This window comes from Tupaia chinensis, unplaced genomic scaffold, assembly GCF_000334495.1.
Source record: "Tupaia chinensis unplaced genomic scaffold, TupChi_1.0 Scaffold000475_1, whole genome shotgun sequence".
Taxonomy (NCBI): Eukaryota; Metazoa; Chordata; class Mammalia; order Scandentia; family Tupaiidae; genus Tupaia; species Tupaia belangeri.
In genome coordinates, this window is record NW_006159984.1 from 212,180 (window position 1) to 225,962 (window position 13,783).

Genomic DNA, 13,783 nt, shown 5'->3' on the forward strand with positions numbered 1-13,783 from the left:
CTCATGATAAGGGAGATGCAGATCAAAACCACAATGAGATACCACCTAACCCCAGTCAGAATGGCCAAGATTAAGAAAACAAAAAATGATAAATGCTGAAGGGGATGTAGTGAAAGTGGAACTCTCCTACATTGTTGGTGGCAATGTAAATTGGCCCAGAAACCATGGAGAACACTACGGAGGTTCCCCAAAGACCTTCAAATAGAACTACCATATGATCCAGTAGTTCCACTCTTGGGTATCTACCCAAAGTCGGGAGAATGCTCAGTCAGAAAAATGTTTACACAACTGTATTTATTGCAGCATTATTCAAGGTTGCTAATACAAGGAACCAACCCAAATGTCCACAAACAGATGAATGGATTGAAAAAGTTTGGCCCATATACTCCATGGCATACTATTCAGTCATAAAAAACAAGGCCATGGCTTTCAATATAAAGTGAATTAATATGGAAGATTTGTTGCTGAGTGAAGCAAGTCAACCTATGAAAGAGAGACATTGTATGTCTCCACTTAACATATACTGATTGTCCACACTTTATGGTAGAGACTGAAAGACTGAAGGATATAAAAGTATTGAATATTGTTATGGACACTAGAAACAAAGTTGAAGGTGAACATGAGAGGGGAAGAGCATAGGAATGGGAATTTTGGAAAAAAATAGAGAGGTAAAGACATTTGTGGGGCACAGATATGGTTTATTACCTGTTGATGATGATGTGTACAGTATTCTCAATTGGGCTGGACTGAAGTGTATATTTTGCTGGGTTAAGTCTTTTTACTATTTAAATGATGTATAGTGATTAATTGTATAAATAATAATAATAATAAATTCTAATATATATATTTGATCATTTAAAAAGCATGATATTGGTACAAAAACATACAGGTAGTCTGATGGGACAGAATTGAAAGCTCCAAAATAAACCCCAAAACATATAGCCAAAAGATCCTTGACAAAGATCACAGAGAATCCAGTGAAAAAAGAAAATCTTTTCAGAGAATGATTATGAGAAAACTGAATTACAACCTTCAGAAGAATGGAACTGGATACCTATCCCTCACCACTAATAAAAATCAACTGAAAATGGATTAATAACCTAACATAAAACCTCAAACTATAAAAATACTGGTGGAAAACACAGGGAAAACTCTTGGAAACCTTGGAGTAGGCAATGATTTCTTCAATAAGACCCCAAAGCACAGATAACAGTCCCAGAAAATAGAAAAGTGGGACTATATTAGGCCAAAAGGATTCTGCAGAGCAAAAGGAACAATAACTAGAGTGAGGAGATAACCCTCAGAATGGGAGAATATGTTTGAAAACTATACCTCAGATAAGGCACTGATAAACACAATACACAGGGAATTAGAGTAAATGACCTGTAGAAAAATAATCAATACAAATAAAGATGGGATAATGAATTTATCAGACCACTTTCCAAGGAAGACATATGAATGACCAAAAAGTATATGAAAACATGTTTAACATCTCTTACTGTAAGGGGAATGTAAATCAAAATCACAATGAGATATCACTCAACCCCAGCCAGCATAGCTAAAATTAAAACAAACAGACAAACAAAACCAATGATAAATCATTTGTCTGCACTCTATAGCTGAAACTGAATGACTAGAGGATATTGAAACATAGAAAATGGTTATAAATACCAGATACAGTGTGGGAAGAGGGTAGGTGAAGAAGGAGGGTCTGAGGAAGGACATTAAGGAGAAAAATAGAGAGACAAGGCATTTATGGGACAAAGAAATGGGTTATTATTTGTTGAAGATAACGTGTATAGTATTCTTAAGTGGACTGGTGAGAAATGTATACATGTCAGAATATTCACTTTGCAAGTTAAGTGACATATATATATACATATATATATATATATAATGATAAGTGCTGGTGGGAGTGTGGTGAAAGTAACTCTCCTACACTGTTGGTGGGAATGTAAATTAGTACAACCACTATGGAGAACGATATGGAGACGCCTCAGAAACCTACAAATAGAACTACCATATGACCCAGTAATTCCACTCTTTAGGTATTTATGCAAAGGATAGAAAAACCCTCAGGCAGAAAACACTTGCACATCCATGTTTATTGTGGCGTTATATACAATTGCTGGGACACAGAATCAACCTAAATGTCTGCCAATTTGAAAAAATGCATCATATGTACTCTGTGGAACACTGCTCAGCCATAAAAAAGGATGAGTCCCTGACATTTGATACAAACTGGACAAATATGGAAGGCAAAACAAGCCAGACTATGAAGGACAGATTTTTGTATATTCCTGCTCAATATATACTGAATGTCTGCATTCTATAGCAGAAACTGGAAGATTGGAAAGTATAATAGCTGGAAGGGCAACTGTAGATACTGGAGTTAGTAAGGGAGGTGTAATAGGAGGTGGGTAATGGAGGGAGGGAGGAAAATGGAAAAAAACAATACATTTAATCAGCAAAAAAATGAAAAGTTAATTGCTGATGATAATGTTTATGGTAATCTCTTCATCTTGACTAATATGCACTGTATTAGTGCTGTGAAAAACCATGTCATACACCATAAAGATGTAGAATGATTAAATTTAAATGATAACTATATATAATAAAAAAGAAATGATCTGCTTGAGTGAACTTAAAGTCAGGACTAGTCGCCCAATACCTTCTTCATTTCTTGTTGCTCATTCTCTCATCACATTTTTGTGTGTGTATGTGGTATTTTTATTATTATTATTTTTTATTTTACATTCATCCACTGTGTATCATTACAGCATACAAAATGAATTTTCCCAGCCAGAATACACTGAATACTGGCCCAATCAAAGATACTATCATACCTATTTTCTTCACAGATAATTTTCCATTTAGTATTTCTTAACTGTTTTACCTTTCTTTTTCTCCTTTGATTCCCTCCCTCTCATCCTTTGCCATTTCCCACCTTCTGCAATTTCCCACCCTAATTCTACACATATACACTATAGAATACTACTCAGCTATAAAAAAAAGATGAGATCCTAACATTTGATAGAAAGTGGAAAAAAAAAAGAAAGTGGACAAATATGGAAGACTTACTCATAACCACATTTTAATGGACTTCATTTCTGTGTTCTAGCCTTTAAATAGATAACTTTGAAATACTTCCGATAGAGCATCTCCCTCAAGATTCTTCTGGCTTTTCTTGTGAGAAAGTTGATACTACTTTCTACTTTTTCAGATAATATTATCTTCTAGTAGGCAAAGTTGCTTGGGATGATAGAAGAGACTTTCAACCATGGAAAGCCTTCAGTCAACTGTGCTATAATGAATATAAATATCCCTTTATCTAAGGACTGTGGGGCAAAAGATTAGGGGGGATTTTTCTTTCAGGGCATATCACTATTCCTTGAGATATTCCTTTAATAAGAAAGAATCCATATTGTAACAAATACTAAAATAGGCTCCAATTTTAATTGAGACATTTATTTGAAGAAACATGCCAGACTCCTTGAGCAAATTCTTGCTATATTTCCAGAAATCCACTGGTCAGAAACTACTTCATACAGAGTTCTTGTGGGAAGTTATTTTTATGTATGAATATGTATCTGCTACATCAAACCTGGAACTTCACTGAAGTTCACTTATGTTTGAAGAGTATTTTCCAGCAATAGTAGATCTGTGGTTGCGAATCTGAGTGAGACCTGGTTTAAATGAATATCAGGCATAGCTTTGTATATCATTTTGTTGAGACTTGTTATAATCTATCAAGATGTTGTGGAGGCCAGTAGATGGCGTGGCAGTTACACTGCTGGACTCCCATATGGCTGACTGTGGTTCAAGTCCCAGACCCAGCAGCTTAAAACTCATGTTGGGCACATGTGTGTACATGCCCAAAATCCCCAGAAGAGAATGTAGGAGAAGGGATTGCAGCATGGACATCCTCTCTGGGGGGAGGGAGATGATCCTTTACTTTCTGTCTCTCTATCTCTGTCTCTTTAGCAAGGGCATGTGCCTTATAACAGAAATCTCTCTCTAAAAAATTATGTTCACTGGTAACACCTTCAAATTTGTCACATCAAATTGTATATTTGCATCCTAATGAAGTAAAACAGATTAAGAATAATTGAATATCAAATTATCTAATTTCTAATAGTGGTCTTTAAGACATATTAGTGAGAAATAGAGATGCCATTTTGGGATGTGGAGTCCTACATACAACTATCTAATCACAGATCATAGGCAATCACTTGCTCAAAAAAACTTTATTTCAGAATTCTGGATAGGTATATACTTTAATAAGTTAAGAAAAAGCAGATGTTGGGGACCAGCAGGTGGCATGGTGATTAAGGTGCTAGATACTCCCACATGGCCAACCACAGTTCGAGTCCTGAACCGAGTGGCTTTTTTTTCCCCTTAAAAAAACTCTCTCTCTCTCTCTCTCTCTCTCTCTCTCTGTGTGTGTGTGTGTGTGTGTGTGTGTGTGAGAGAGAGTCTGTCTCTCTCTCTGGTAAAATTAAAATAAGTAAACAAATAAATAAAATGAAATAAAGTTTAAAAAAGAAAAAGCAGATGTAGTACTGCAAGTCACTGCAAATAATACAAGGTTGAAGAGGTATGTGTATGTATGTTCATATATGGGAGGAAGCTGTACCACTGTGATACATGAGTGATTGTAAATACTGATAGAAGAGAGACAAACAATTTATTCCTGTTTCTGATCAGCATACATAGATAATCACAGGGCTTCTTCTTTTATTTTTTAAAATTTTCAAAGTCAAATAACTTACAATCTCACTGAGAAACCTGTCCATGAACTGTATGTAGGTAAAGAATTGACTATAGAGCAATAAGCAAATACTTTAGAAAAGTCTTTGCCTGGCTAATTCTCCTAAGTAATTTACCAGCTCTGTCCTACTGCAGATTCTATCACATTTTCTCTTGCCTAACTTTAAAGAGGGGTGCTCTGCCTGGATGCCACATCCAATTAGGCTTCCAACTTATCTGGGCTTTGACACATTATGTAAGTGCCCCATAGGCCAACTTCATGAGAGGGGAAAACGTGTATGTATGGTCTGACAACGCAGTTATTGTGAGGATTGCTGGGTTTTTTTTGTTTGTTTGTTTTTGTTTTTGCTGGTCCCACATTTTTATTTTACTTTTTAAAAATTTGTTTATTTATTTTATATTCTTTCACTGAACATCACCACAGCATAAAAAATGCAATTTCCTGTCCAGAATACACTGTAGAGTGGTTTAATCATACATGTTATCATCAACAAATAATTTTCCATTTCTTGTTGTATGTATATTTTCCCCTATTTCTCATCATCTGTCATTTCCCACCCTCCTCCCACACCTTTCTTGAAATTAAAAAATATTTTAAAAATACCCATTTCATGACCACAGTAAGCTATATTGCCTCAGCTAGATGTTATTTTATAGTATATTCATAACTCATAGCATTTCATGCCTAACATCAACATGTGTTCACAGATATGTATGTATTAGCTGAACTTGCTATTGAAAGTATTTAGATTAATTAAAATATTTTGTGAATCAATTGAAATGTTGGAAAAAATAAAGGAATGGAAAGCAACTTGCAGGTACCAGACAGAGGATTGGCATTTTCCCAGGAAGTTCTTTCACTTAGCTGTGTCTAAATGTCTCTGATGAGATCTGAAACCCATTTCCTCTTCAGCAGACATTGCATCATATTCCTCTGTTTTGAAAAGTACTCTTTTGGGGTCCAGCAGTTAGCGTAATGGCTATATCGCTGGACTCCCATGTAGTCGACCGCGGTTCGAGTCCCGGACCCGGTGGCTTAAACTCAAGCCGGGCGCATATGCATACATGCCCAAGATCCTGAGAGGAGAATGGAGGAGAAGGGATTGCGGCATGGTTATCTCCCCTGGAGGGTGATATCTCGCTTTCTGTCTCTCTCTGTCTATCTGGTGAGCGCACGCACCCTATAGCAAAAACAAAAACAAAAACAAAAAAACACCTCTCCAAAAAAAAAAAAAAAAGTACTCTTTTAATTACTAGGAGACAGCAAGAAGGTCATCACTTGGCCTCACATCAACGGTGAATAATGCTCAATCACATTGCCTTTCCTCAGATATCTTAGTTTTTAGTTATTTAATATTCTGGAGAACAAGGAAGATAAATTGGTATAGGAGATGGGTGACTCAGGAGATTTTCAACCTATACTGAGAATTAATAATATCTTAGCCGCTATCCACTTCCCTGCCCCTCTCATCTATAAAAAAGTTAGGCTGTTTGGTCTTAAAAACCTTCTACTTCCCAGAATCTTGCTCCTAGCCACCTGATTTCTATGTGTCTGTTTTAATTCTGTTCCTTTTTTTGTAGGCTAGTTTCTCAAAGTCTGGCCCCAAGGCTTGTTAAAAATGCATGTTCTCAGATGAACTGAATCTTAACTGCCGAAGAGTAGAACCAAGGCATCTGCATTTTAGCAAGCTTAATAGAGACCCAAATCTGAGAGCTTTCAAATCTAAGACTTCCTTGAGTGATAAAGTACCAGTACCAGGTCAGTCATTTTGTTAAACTCTTACCACCAAACTACAGTCCTAGCAAGTATTCACTGTACTTTCCTGTTTCTACTGTCTGTGTTCTTGATCTTTCCTTCAGCTTAAATTGCTCTATCACATCTTGATCTGTTGAAATCCTGCCTATCCTCCAAGGCCACTATAAAAAATGCTGCCCCCTTTATGAGAGCTTTCATAATCTCTGGCCTGGTTGTGATCATACCCATAAACACTTTGTATCAAAAATATATTTATTTCTTATTCATTCCATAAAACTGCCAGGCAGTGTTTTATAACCTTTATAATTCACCTTCAAAGTGCCCAGCAATTTTGCTTGTAATGGAAACTCAACTCAATTCAACTACATTTCTTGAGAATTTAGGGCTTAATATAATAGCAAGAGTTTCTTATGTGTCACATATGCTATGTGTACTTTTTCTAAACAATTTGAATACAGCTCCATTTTATTGACTATTTTTCAACTTGCGATTCATAGTGGATCTCAAACTTTATCTATGTATGGTTAAAACACTAGTGAAAATATTAAGTCACTTTTGAGAGGTATTATAAAAAGCTGTATCAGTTTAGAATTACATGTGACCAAATATATGACTATTAGTGTCTCCAGATTTTACTACTCTGGGTGTGTGTTTTCCAACTCTCTTTTTAGAAGACCAGCAACCATTTTACAAAGTTTCATTTTGCACATTAAATTTCAAATATTTCACTTCGTAAAAATCTCAAGCTATGTTGCAGTGGGAAAACTATCTGTTTCCTGTTCACAGTGCAGACATGGGTGTGGGGATTTTCCTCAGCTTTTCTGAATGCCCACCTTGTGTGGGCATTTGGACAAGAAGGGGGATTTCTTTTTTTTGATGAAAGTTATGAGCTTCCAAGTTTAAATAAAATACACTAACATCCAACATGATCAGATCTTTCTGGCCCTTCTCAGTTTTTTGCAGTTGTCTTGCAGTTTTCTCTTTGAGAGTGTGCTCTAGCCACTGCTCCACAGGATTAATAAACTGCAAAAGTAGAGGAGTAAACCAATCTTATGGGATCTAATACAAAGACCAAGGCTAGAATGGAAAATAAAACCAGTACCCAGGACTGATCATTTTGGGTGTGTGCAGCTACCTAATGTAATGTTATTTCAAGGGACCAAAAAGCTTTCCATAAGATAAAAGGAAGAAAAAAGATTATTTTCCACTTGTTGGCTGGGTCCCAATGTCCTTATTCCTAAGGATAAGCCTTTGGCCCTATAGAGAGAGTTTAAGCTGGGAATGCCAACGTTCACCTTTAAAGGTGGGGTTCAGGAGGACCAGCAGTTGACATAATGGCTATGCCGCTGGATTCCCACGTAGCCGACTGTGGTTTGAGTCCCAAACTCGGTGCCTTAAACTCATGCCAGGCACGTGTGTGTGCGTGCCCAAGATCCAGAGAGGAGAATGGAGGAGAAGGGATTGTGGCGTGGCCATCCCCCCGGGGGTGATTTCTCACTTTCTGTCTCTCTGTCTCTCTCTTTCTGGTGAGCACATGTGCCCTGTGGCAAAAACCTCTCCAAAAAAAAAAAAAAATTAAAAAAAGAATAAAGGTGAGGTGCAAGGAACTTAAACCTGGCAACCTTTCCTGAGGAATGTCAATAGCCCATACAGACTTATCATTTTTGGAGCATATGAAATAGATCTTAAAGATTTTGCATCCTTTGCCTTACACCTCACTTACTGTATCAGCTTTTTTTCTCTTTGTAGTTAGTAGATTTTTTTCTCTATAGTTATTTGTGTTTTACTTATATTTTGCTGTCATTTCCTTTGTACTATATTCAAAATATATGGCATTTTGTTTAAATACCAGAAGCATAATACAGAAGCCTCTAAGCAGACACTGTGGTCTTCAGGGACTTTAGAAAGTGTGGAACGATGGTGGGAGATGAGAGAAAGTATGAGGAAAGGAGAAAAATAGAGAGGCAAGACATTTATGGGATACAGAAAAGATGGTTATCTGTTGATCATAACGTGTATAATATCTTCAACTGGATTGGTGTGAAGTGTATTCATGTTGGGTAAATTCACTGTACAAGCTGTAATGATGTATAGTGATTGAATGTGTAAAATTAAATTAAATTAAGTTAAATTAAATTTAAAAAGAAAGAATCCTGGTAGAAAACTTTTTAAAATATAGGATTTTATTTTATTTATTGTTTTAGAGAGATTTTTGCTATGAGGCGCATGTACTCACCAGAGAGACAGAGATAGGTGATAAATCATCTCCCAAGGGGGATGGCCATGTTGCAATCCCTTCTCCATTCTCCTCCTGGGATCTTGGACATGCATACATGTGCCCAGCATGAGTTTCAAGCCTTCAAGTCCAGGACTCAAACCATGGGGAGTCCATTGATATAACCCATATGCATCTGCTGGCCCCAAAATTTAAGATTTTAAATATTAAAATGCAAATGGCAATAAATGAATTAATTACCTCTTAGTACTTACTATAAAAAGTGCCCATGGGAACCAGCAGTTAGCGTAATGGCTATGTCGCTGGACTCCCACGTAGTTGACCGTGTTTCGCATCCCGGACCCGGTGGCTTAAAACTCACACCGTGATTTCTCGCTTTCTGTCTCTATGTCTCTCTCTGTCTGTCTGGCGAGCGCACACGCCCTATAGCGAAAATCTCTCCAAAACAAACAAACAAACAAACGAACAAACAAACAAACAAAAAAGTGCCCATGGACCTCTCAGTAGTTACCCTAAAAAGTGCACATAGAATACTTTATATCCGAAGAGCTAGGTGATTAATCTAAAATATGGAGATCTTTTAAATGATAGATAATAGATGCCCTCCTTAGATTAGGCTTTGAAGGAAGTATGGGAGAGAAGTACAAGACATGAATTACTGCCATCCCAAGTGATTGAATATAATATTCCCCTAGTGAGACAGTTTTGTCTTCTGTTAGACCTATCTTTAGTTTCTAGATCTTGGTAGCACATTCCTTCTGGTACTCCAAATGAACAGGATTCTGTTTGTTTACTTCTCAATTTTCTACCACATTTCCTATGCACTGGGGGTGGATCCCATCTATTAGGTAAGACTCTTGAGAGAATTTACTTGGCCCTTCATGTCAGGAAGTTAGCCTCCAAAGTCCTGGAGCAGTGACCACATGCCAGGAACCAGTACTGTGGGCCCACACTTCTCTTTCCAGTAGCAAAATTCTCCTAGCTATTAAGAGTGAAGTGAGTCACAGGCAATTCTTGGCTCTATGTTACTTGTTATTAACACTAGAGAGTCATTAAAAATGAAGGCGGCTCCAGGCTGATAATGCAGTCCACACTGTTAAAGACCGTAGTGCTGAAAACCACATGACTGACCATGGCTCAGATTTACTATTTTGTTGACCTGAAATGTTCTGGGTACGCACACAAGTGCCCAAGTTCTTGAATGGCTGGAGGAAGGAGATCATACTATGACCAGACCTGGTTGAGGGTCTCTCACTCTCTCTTACTGCTCTCTACCATAAATTTAAAATAAATTAAATGAAGATGGCTGGACTCTCTGACTACTCTTCCATCAGTGATGGCAACTCTTTGTCTGATATATGTCCCTTGGTTTAAGTGGAAGCAGAGAGGGTAGCAATTCGTTGCTAATGTACTTCCAGTTGAGCTCCTTCTTCCTTTGTAAATTACTACATTTGACAACAGAACTATCATTGTAAAATGTTATATGAGTGTCTGTTTCCCTGGAACCATCTCCAAAGGAAGGTACAGGTGTGAGGTGGGGAGTATACTCCATTAACCTCAAAGACTCTTGTGGCAGATTGATTTTACTCATGTTTAATAACTCAATTGGTAACACAATCTCTTGGCAGTCACTGTACCCCAAATCTGGGATAAGAATGCCTCAGGTATGAAACACTAGACATTAGATAATATTGTAAATCCTCATCAGAACTGTTGTCACATTTATCTAAGATGGCATTATATACATACTGAAAAGAGATGGTAAATCAGATGGGACACTTGCATATGGCTTCCTTTCTTCCAACAACAATCTTTAAGGTACTAGATTCACAAAGATCCAGAAATTTTGCTTTCCTCTATGACAGAGATGAACTGTACTAAAGGATCACAGATCTCAACTCTAGCTTAAGATTAGACCAGTCCCTGAAGCCCAATGCATGGCAATATTTGACCGGAATTTTGTATACTTGTGTTCACTGCATAATGTTCTGTTACTAAGTAATTTTTCAGTGAGTGTCATCATTTGTAATTTTTGGTACTTTTCTGATAATTCTTCATTTTATTAGAGTGAGAAGTAATACTATTTAAGTTAGGATCTAATGAATGAGGACCAGAAGACCAATGTTGTGTGCTTTTGTTGTTTGGCTTGCTGAATGTAGTGATGGTTTCATAAGTGTATCCATATGTCAAAAACAAATCAAACAAATTAAATGTGTGCACCTTATTACATGTAAATTATACCTCAATAAGGTGCTTAAAAACAAATAAATAAATAAACACAAATATTGTACATTTTTTGGTAGCCTGTAGTTTGAATTGAAAATATCTACAAGGCCCATGAAATAGCTATTCTTACATAAAGACTATGAAATTTTATTCTGGATTAACTCATAAGACAGAGTGGCATCATATACTGAAAGTAAATAGGCAAGCAAGTAAGGAAACTGGTTAAGTGTAAACTTTTTGTACCATTCCAGCATAGTATCAGTAACACTCAGCAATATTGCAGAAAGAGGAACAAACATTTGTACTTTATCTCTGTTACAGTATTTTGACATGAGCAATAGTCCTACTTCCTTTTTTTATGTTAACTGGCATGACTTTCTTATTTTAGACTGACATATTTCTGCAGTTGTGTTTATCAAATAGAGGGTGAAGCATCACATGAAGATGTGTGAAACTTCAAGTTTTCTCACTTCAATGACATAAAAATAACCCAAATCTTCAAAGTACTATTCTCTCCTTCTAGCCTGATCTCTTATACCCTTCCAAGTGCCCTAAGCTTCCACCATGCCTGACTATACTAGCATACAGCATGCACCTTGATGTCTCTCTCTTAGACTCTAACTTGATTGTATCAATTCTCTATCCTCATCTTCTCACAGAATCTTTGTCTTATTAATCTGTGAATGTCCTACAACATTTAAAATATATCTTTGATAAATGTTCATTCGTATACATTAAGGAAATGTCTGTTAAATGGACAATACAGACATCTCTGAATGTTTACAGAACCATTTTTTTTTCCAATTATCCAGTTCTGTATAGTTTTTGTGGTGGGACATTTAAAGGCCATTCAAGTTATAAAATCTAAAAACACATTTAGTAATTTGTAGGTTTTTTTTTTTTTGGGAGAGATTTTTGCTATAGCGCGCGTGCGCTCACCAGACAGACAGAGAGAGACAGAGACAGAAAGCGAGAAATTACCCCCCAGGGGGGATGGTCACACCACAATCCCTTCTCCTCCATTCTCCTCTCGGGATCTTGGGCACACACGCACACGTGCCCCACGTGAGTTTTAAGCCACCGGGCCCGGGACGCAAACCGGGGTTGACTAAGTGGGAGTCCAGCGACATAGCCATTACACTAACTGCTGGTTTCCTGTAGGTATTGTTTTAATCATTTATATTTGCTACTGAAAACCATATAGAGAATGAAAACATCTCTTAAAAAAAACTTTTCTTTCTTATATGCTGAGAATTATACTCAGATTTTAATTTTCTTTTATAGACTTGTCTTTTCTGTATTCCCTCCTCCTAATAAGGAAATTTGCTCCTCCTTATTGGGCATCCGCTAATTAATAGAAACAGTACTCTGAACATGGTTTCATTGGATTAATTATGATTTCCTACATGATTTTCCAAACATGATTACACTGTGTTCACTTAAGGTTTTAGGAAGCAAACTGTGGGGAAAAAATTAACTTCATTAACAAACAAGAACAAAGTACCTCCTTCACATTCCCTCAAGTTCCATGTTCATTTAATGTTTAAAAAATCATCCAAGTAAAAATGTACCATCTCTGTAATGACCTAAGGCAGAATATCTGATTCAAAGTAGACTCATTGCTTTCTTTTAAAAATCTTAACTCTTGAGAATACACATTTCAGAAGTCACATTATATTGTAATCAAAGAGACTAAAAATGAAAGCAAGTTCATTTGAAAAAGCATCACCTCCTCTCTCCATATAGATACTAAAATGGAGTAGAGCACATTACTTTGTGGCAGTGTGGTGTTATTTTTACTTTCTCTACCACAGCCTACTGCTTTCATATAGCAGGAAATGAAAAGTTCTTCCCCACAACAGTCAGAAGACTCATCAAGTACCTGAAAATGTGCTAAACAGGTACCAAAACTTGCAGTTTAAAAAAAGATAATTTCTTTTATTATTAAATGTACCTGTTAGTTGACTCATTGCAATTTCTTACCTCTCCATGTACTTACCCACTCAAAGAGTAAGGCTGGACTCCTAGACACCAGTGGGCTATGGAATTAATTTGGGTTAGAGTTAGTTTTGGAGTAATTTGGGTATTAGCTCATTATTTATTTACTTCTAATTCCCTTCTTGTAAATGCATGTTGTAAAAAGCTGAAGAGAGAAGATGTTTCTAAACCCAAACTGGTAACAATTTTTTTCCTTTAGTAAATGTTATTATTTTCAACATTTGATTGGTTTTTAATGGCTTTATTTCATTGGCGTAAAAGTGAACTGTCCAGATAGTTTTTGAGATTCATTTTGACTGACTTCATTGCATATCCTCCTATTTTCTTTGTAACATTTTAAATAAGTATTAGAGTAATCATGTTTACCTGTAAGCCATGGTAAATTCAGATGCTTCTGTATTTAACAACTTAAGTTTATGTCAGGTGCAAAGAGATTGGAAATATCACTTATTGAAAACTTGGAGGGTCAATTATTTGTTTCAGCAACATAACGGTGACTATATAATTGCAATTAAGCAAAGTCTTATTGTTTTTATTTTAACATGATCATTAACTTATATCATTTGTTCTGTGACTGGTCTCTAATCTATTTACCTATTTACATTTCTATCTATCTACCCATCCATCAATCATTTAGACAAGCTCTTACAGAAGGGATCAGAGGAAGGTTATAACAAAGTTAAAAATTCTAAGATTAAATTTAACTAAAAGTGAGTCCCTTTTCTTTTCTGGTCCTTCCAAATACTGGGTACATTATGGATAATACGAATATTTCAAAATTTCAACTTTTCTGTTCA

The 13,783-nt window shown here is 36.4% G+C and overlaps 1 protein-coding gene across 13 annotated transcripts in view; it reads right to left on the reverse strand.

Moving 5' to 3' along the window:
• The window catches only part of GPR174 (G protein-coupled receptor 174), a 62,313-nt gene that overhangs the window by 22,674 nt on the left and 25,856 nt on the right, over positions 1 to 13,783 (reverse strand). For 6 of the 13 annotated variants that reach the window (XR_003550601.1, XM_027774728.1, XM_027774720.1 and 3 more), the window contains exons 3-4: positions 12,988 to 13,027; positions 8,763 to 8,940 (exon numbers count right to left, since the gene is read on the reverse strand). The exons of 2 other annotated variants lie outside the window; for them this stretch is intronic. The gene's annotated coding sequence lies outside the window, so the exon portion shown is untranslated. Of the gene's footprint in view, positions 1 to 8,762; positions 9,029 to 12,987; positions 13,028 to 13,783 lie in introns of those variants that run through there. 5 more of the 13 variants (XM_027774721.1, XM_027774722.1, XM_027774724.1 and 2 more) reach the window with 3 other exon arrangements.